The following is a 6,347-nucleotide window of genomic DNA, read 5'->3' on the forward strand; positions in this document are numbered from 1 at the left end:
AAGCCTGTTATTAAAGAAGAATCTGAGACAATGACTCCGCGTCGCTTAATTCAGGGGTATTCCCTCCATTAACTACCCTTGACGCGACAGCACACCAAAATCAACATCCGTTGAGGCGCAGATATTGCTGTCTAACCTTCCTATATTCATCGCTTGTAGCAGTGATTGGCCACATTCTGATTTTTTTTCCTTTAGCACCATAGGAATCATTTTTTGCTTTATTCAAAAGTGTGGTAGGAGTTTGGCTAGGCCTATCATCAAACCGTTTGCGGCACACACTGTTTTTGCTGTCTGTCTGTTTTCTCGGCTGCCTAATTAACATGAAATTCTAATTGTTGTTTGGTTTTTCTAATTGAGAACAGCTTGAAACCCCAGGTTTTGATATGATAATGGAGAAGACAAATGCACCATTATCATATTAAGCCCACTCTTTGTTAATCACTTTCAGTTGTATCTTCCTCTCCACTTGAATATAGAAAAAAATGAATGGGCTCTATTTCAAAGAGGTCTTATACTCCATAAACTTCATTTGTTTAGAGCATGCTTACAAAAAAATATTAACATTATTCCAGGTGCTGTCTGTTTACCACAACACCTTCCATCACCCACATCAAAGAAAAATTCTAAAGTAAACACCACAATTTCTTTTCCCACTGTTTTTTCCACAAATAATTAAACACAAACTAAACACCGGTGTTGTAATTTTTTGATACATGCTGTTGACAGTACCACATTTCTCTCAATAGAGTATTAGGCTGTCATTTTCCAGTTGTTCAACATCCGGTTTCTAATGTGCATATGCACATAAAAGTTAAATAACTATGGGCCATATGTCCAGCCATATGTCTGTGACATAACGCACTTGGCTGGAAGGGCCTTGTTTGTGGTGTGATAATTATTATTCAGTCCTGGCATAAAGCCCTTGTCTCTCCCAAGGTATGTATAGTATATTAGAAGTAGCTCACCCACCAGTGAATAATTAATGCAGTGTAATGGTTTGTCAACCTTTGTTGTTTCCTTTTGAGCCAATGCATTGACCAGCAGATCAGAAAAATTACAAAACATTTTGTGTAAGCATGCTCTGATTAGAAATTACTGTAATGGTACATTCGTTAGCAAGCAAGCTGAAAGGCTGAACGGTTTGCTAGCAACAGTAGCCAGTTGGCTACCCTTCTGATGGCCTGAAACAAAAGGTTATTGCTTCAGAAAGATCCAAACAATAAGCCATTTTTGGAGGAGGGGTTTTAGTGCTCCAGTGGCCTCAAGCATTGTGCTCAAAGGTTGGAGTTAACACACACCCTAAATAAACAATTGATAAATGTTCACACATTACCTGCTGCAGCTCCCGGATTGGTTATCTATACTCATGTATGATTACAAAAATATTTCTGTTTAGTGTCTAAGAATTCAGTATCGGTATGAATATTACTAGAAATCATCAACAAAATCATTCCACACAATCTATGCATCTATGCTCTATGATATCAGAGAGAAATTTATTATTACTGTGTTGTAAATAATGCATAATTATATTATACATATATATATATATATATATATATATATATATATATATATATATATATATATATATATATATTTTTTTTTTTTTTTTTTTCATATGTGCATTGTGTGATAAACCTTTGTATTTTGGCTTTGTAAAATAAATAAATACATTTACATATCTTATTGTTTTAATCACACATTTCAGCTTCAATTTGGAAGCCAGTAATGTAATAATATCTATTAAATTGAAACAGACAAATCTGTTTCCATCTGACATGCGGTATCTCATTTAAATATGTTTTGAAAGTAGGAAATTCCCTGTTAGTCATCAACTACAACTTTGCCTTAAAATAGCAGTTAATACCACAACAACCTATGCTAGTTTTGGGCAGTTTTGCACCAGGAGTGCATGTAACACTTTATATGTGAATTGTATTTACATTTTATCCTAAATGTAAATGAATTCTTCTCTGAAATCGTCTGAGTTGGCCAGAGTATGGGCATCTGCTAAATGAACAATATATGTGTAATAAAGTACAGTACAGAAGGATATCCTTATCTTTGTACTACAAGTATTTAATATTCATTTACGAATTTATTTGTGCATAACTGACCATTCTGAAAAAGTTTATATCAGAATATCTGTCCAAGTTTTTCATCTGCAATCCTTTCTTCCCCTAGAAACCAGGCCTAATCTACAAACCTGTGTTTCAGTCATATTTCAGTGGTTACATTAGCAGAACAAATTTAGCCAGCTGTAAGGGAAAATATTAGATAGTGTTACAATGCTATGAGTTCATCTCAATCATATAACCATCTCATTATTTTAGTAAAACAAAACCAAAATTGCAAACATGCAATTACTAAGTACACATTCTTTGGTAGCTTGGTTGATTAGATTTCAACTGTAAAGTTGAATTCTCAAGAATGTGTCTGTAAATACAATGTACAATATCAATGTGCAAAAATACCATCACAGCAAGAAGAAATGGTCTTCTTTGAAATAATTAAAAGTTAAGCAACCTACCTCTGCTTGAATTCCCCTCGTCATTGTTTCATGCATGGTTTCAGAAGTGTCACTATATGCCCTGCTTGGTTGCACATGTCTGGCTGCAGAAAGGGTCTTTTTGTGTGCTCCCATCTCACAAACAGAAGTCAGTTGCACGTGTTTCAACTGCTACATTAAAAACTTTTTCATGTGCCGCTTAGCACCAAACAGACAGAACATAATAAAACCACACTGGAAATAATGTCTCTCTAGTATTGTTTCATTTTCGTTGTTTCTTGTCCCCTTAAAAAAAAGATATTATTCATGTTGTCTGAGGTCTGTGTCATCGAGCTAGCCCAAAAGCGCCCTGCTTGCAAAAATAGCGGCCCCGAACAGGAAGTGTGTCTGCTGGTGACCTTGTTTGACTTTATCCTGCGGTCTCCTGAGGGCTTGCTTTGGCCTGCCCCTTTCGTGATAGCGCTGACAGGCCTGCCTCATGCGTCCACAAACAGTACAACAGTGAATTAAAATATTTGACTTCCTGTTTGGCTGTTTTTTATGGATGTCATAATTTAGTCCAGCTCAGGAAGTTTACAGATATGACTGAATCACATCAGGCTAAATCGTTATACTGCAAAACATCACTAGAATTTTCACACTAGGTGCTAGTCTGAGTTATTTCATTTAAGACTTATAAGAGGAGAGAAAATAAAATAAATAACAATTTGAAACATTTTAATGAATTTACAACACTTTTGTTACTCAGGTTTTATAACATGCTTGTTAAGGCATTATTACAAAAACATAGTTAAATGATTTCATATTTAAGTTGCATTTAGCAACTGTGAGTGAACTAATTCATGCCCCAGGCTTTCAGTTCAGTTTTTTGGTCCCGCCTGGTCTTCCCTGAGTGGTCACGTTAAAAAGTTCCACAAACTACACCTGGAATGGCATCTTTTCATTGATACCAATCCCATCAGCCATTATTCACACGATGCTGAGAGATGGGCATAAACCACCGCATCTGACCTAACCATGCCCAGAACAGTGGTCATTCAGCATGTGGGAGAGAGCAGGAGGAACGTTTACTGTACGCAAGACCGTGTCACTCAACGCACATGGCCACAAACTGTATTAGAAGTGTGTGTCTCTGCCAGTTGTGATGTGCAGCCCGACCTAAAATGGGATGGTCCTTTCCTAGTGGTATCAGATATGTCCCAAACAGGAAGGAAAAGATGGGGTTCAAGTTTGTGGTCTACCCTTGGTCAAGTCTGGCGGTCTCAAAATAGGTCACTAGCCATGTGCTGGGCTATCACTTTACCCTGAGAGATGTATTACAGTGAAATATGTGGTAAACATTCCCAGTCTTAAATTAACTTAATTTGACATGTTCCTCATTTTATGTATCTCACTCTGAACAACTGAATTCATGGTGGGACTACACATAACAAATGTTTCCCCACCGGGACTTTCCTAAATGCAACATACAGTTTTCAAGAGATGACTGCAGATTCCTTCTAGCAAAACTAAATCAAATAATCAATCTAAAATAAGTGTATAATGCCCAGTCTGTTGATTTTTTTTTAATCGTATTGCATATCTGATAGTTACTGAATGTACTTCAAAGAAGTCCATTAACCTAACTACTGTAGGACAATTTTCCAAGTATGTTTCTGTATTTTTTAAAATCTTTTTCTCTTGCTTCTCTAAATAAAGTCACTTTTGGAATTGCTCTGACATTGAACAGCAGGCCAGCGTATTTAAAGTCTGTCCCTGCTTGATTAAATGTGAACGCTTTATCGCTGGTAGCCACCATGTCACAATGACCAGGAGATCAAAGACATGGTCACATAAACAGAAACACTGTAAAGACAGGAAGTAGGATTGGCAGTCAAGAAAAAAAATCTTAATCGAGCAACATGATAAGTTCAAATGAGGAGAGCAAAGGGGAGGAGGAAGTGCTCCCATTTTTTCTCTGTCCCCTCCCTCCCTCTCTCCCCTCCCCCTCTCTCCTTCCCTCTCTAACTCGGCAAACACACACTGTTAAATGAAATGTTGAGCACTGTAATTTTGTCCGGACAAGTCCACTGAAACGTGCGCCTTCCTAAAGCAATGAACTTAAACTGTTCAATTATTAATCGAGGCAAGTCACAACGACACAATGGCTTTTAAACCAATGGTTCATACCGTCCACATGCAGCAAAATAAAAATGAACTTGGAGTGAAAACATTATTGACCAACTACAAACAATAATTTCAAACTGTCATTAATGGTGATTTAGAGTTCTTAGTGAAAAAGCAGAAAACGAAAGTATACTTTAGTAAGAAAGTGGGCCCGTTTCCGTCTTTAAATATGGCGAAAATCCATTTTCTTCTTTTGTGTGTTCCACAGGATAGTGCAAACACGTGGCAAATATGCGCCATCTTGTATAGCACTTGCTTTAATAATATATAAAATATTATGACAAGAAAATACCATGATTTGCTCTGTGTCGATTTATTTGACATATTATTCTACAATAACTAGACTTTCATTCGTTTTTAATTGGGTTCTCATGCGTTAATCTAAGAGTCAACGAAAAGTATTTCTATTTGAAATATGAAAGTCTACTTCCAAATTTAATCTCTATGGCTGTCTTATGTACTCGCTTGTTCTGCATTTTCAGATGGATATCTGCTTTAAAGGTGATGTCACTCTTTGTCTCGAGCTTTTATTCCGTTCATACAAATTCGCGCACATGCATATTCTGTGTTTGTTTGCAGCCACAATGTATGTACGCTATGTGCTAAAATATCTGAAAACGTGTTTGGAATGACAGTATTGTTCGTAATGTCACGGTAAACATGGACAAAGGGCCAAAAGGAGGTGGCAGTCAGAGAACGGAAAAGGGGCGACGCACTTGGAAGGACATGGGCTGCTCCACGTGTAGTGACAATCTGCCTCAGAACAACCAACACAAGTCTTTTGAGATACACTGAAATAGCGATATATAACCATGGTGTTAATGTATATTATTACTGAAAAAAGTACTGAAAAGGCTGACCTGGAATCTTCAGCACCTGTGGCTCTACAGCTTTTAGGTAAATTAAAATAAAAAAAAAATTGTGACTCGCATGTATTTCAGCATTTCTGAATATTATGAATGCTTATTTATTTATTTTGTCACTGTTATTGTTAAGAGTCATGGTAATGTAACAGGCAATGTTCGTTTTCTAACACAGAGTCCCACTTATAAAAAGGGACTAAAGAGTCACAGAAATACATGGGGGGCAAAAAGAAATTTGTTTGGTCTTCTTGCCTGTCGTTGCAGTTTTCGCCCGTTCTAACTGATGTATTTCTTCAAGATTGTCTTAGAAAATATGCAGCAACACATGTAAGTATTTACCATTATGAAGTAATTCACAGTGTCCTCTTTTGAGGCCAGTGAAAAGTCTTTTTAATATTTTTTTTCTACAACAGACAAAGCTCTATTTTGACTTTTGAAATGTATGATTTTGCAAAGAAATAAAGAAACTATGAAGGCAAAAAGACGTACCTTGTTGTTAGCCACAGAATTAGTCAAACAGGTCAGGAGTAGGCGGGGAACAGAATTTGGTGCAGAGGTCTGTGTCTAGGCCATCTTTTTCACAGGTTGAGAGATTCTTGCTCACCCCAACCTCACAGCCCCCAGGTTTATAAAAAGCACTCCGATCACAAGCAAGCTTCCCTTTTTCAGTTCTAGTATTACTTGCAGTTTTGTTTTAAAAGCTTCGTGGTCATGAGATGCCAGGAGACTGCAATCTGGAATGCCTGCGCCGTGCCCCCAACGCCAGTGTCTTCGCTATATATTAAAACCGAGAATCCGAACAACCA

Source organism: Megalops cyprinoides, chromosome 6, assembly GCF_013368585.1.
Source record: "Megalops cyprinoides isolate fMegCyp1 chromosome 6, fMegCyp1.pri, whole genome shotgun sequence".
Classification (NCBI taxonomy): Eukaryota; Metazoa; Chordata; class Actinopteri; order Elopiformes; family Megalopidae; genus Megalops; species Megalops cyprinoides.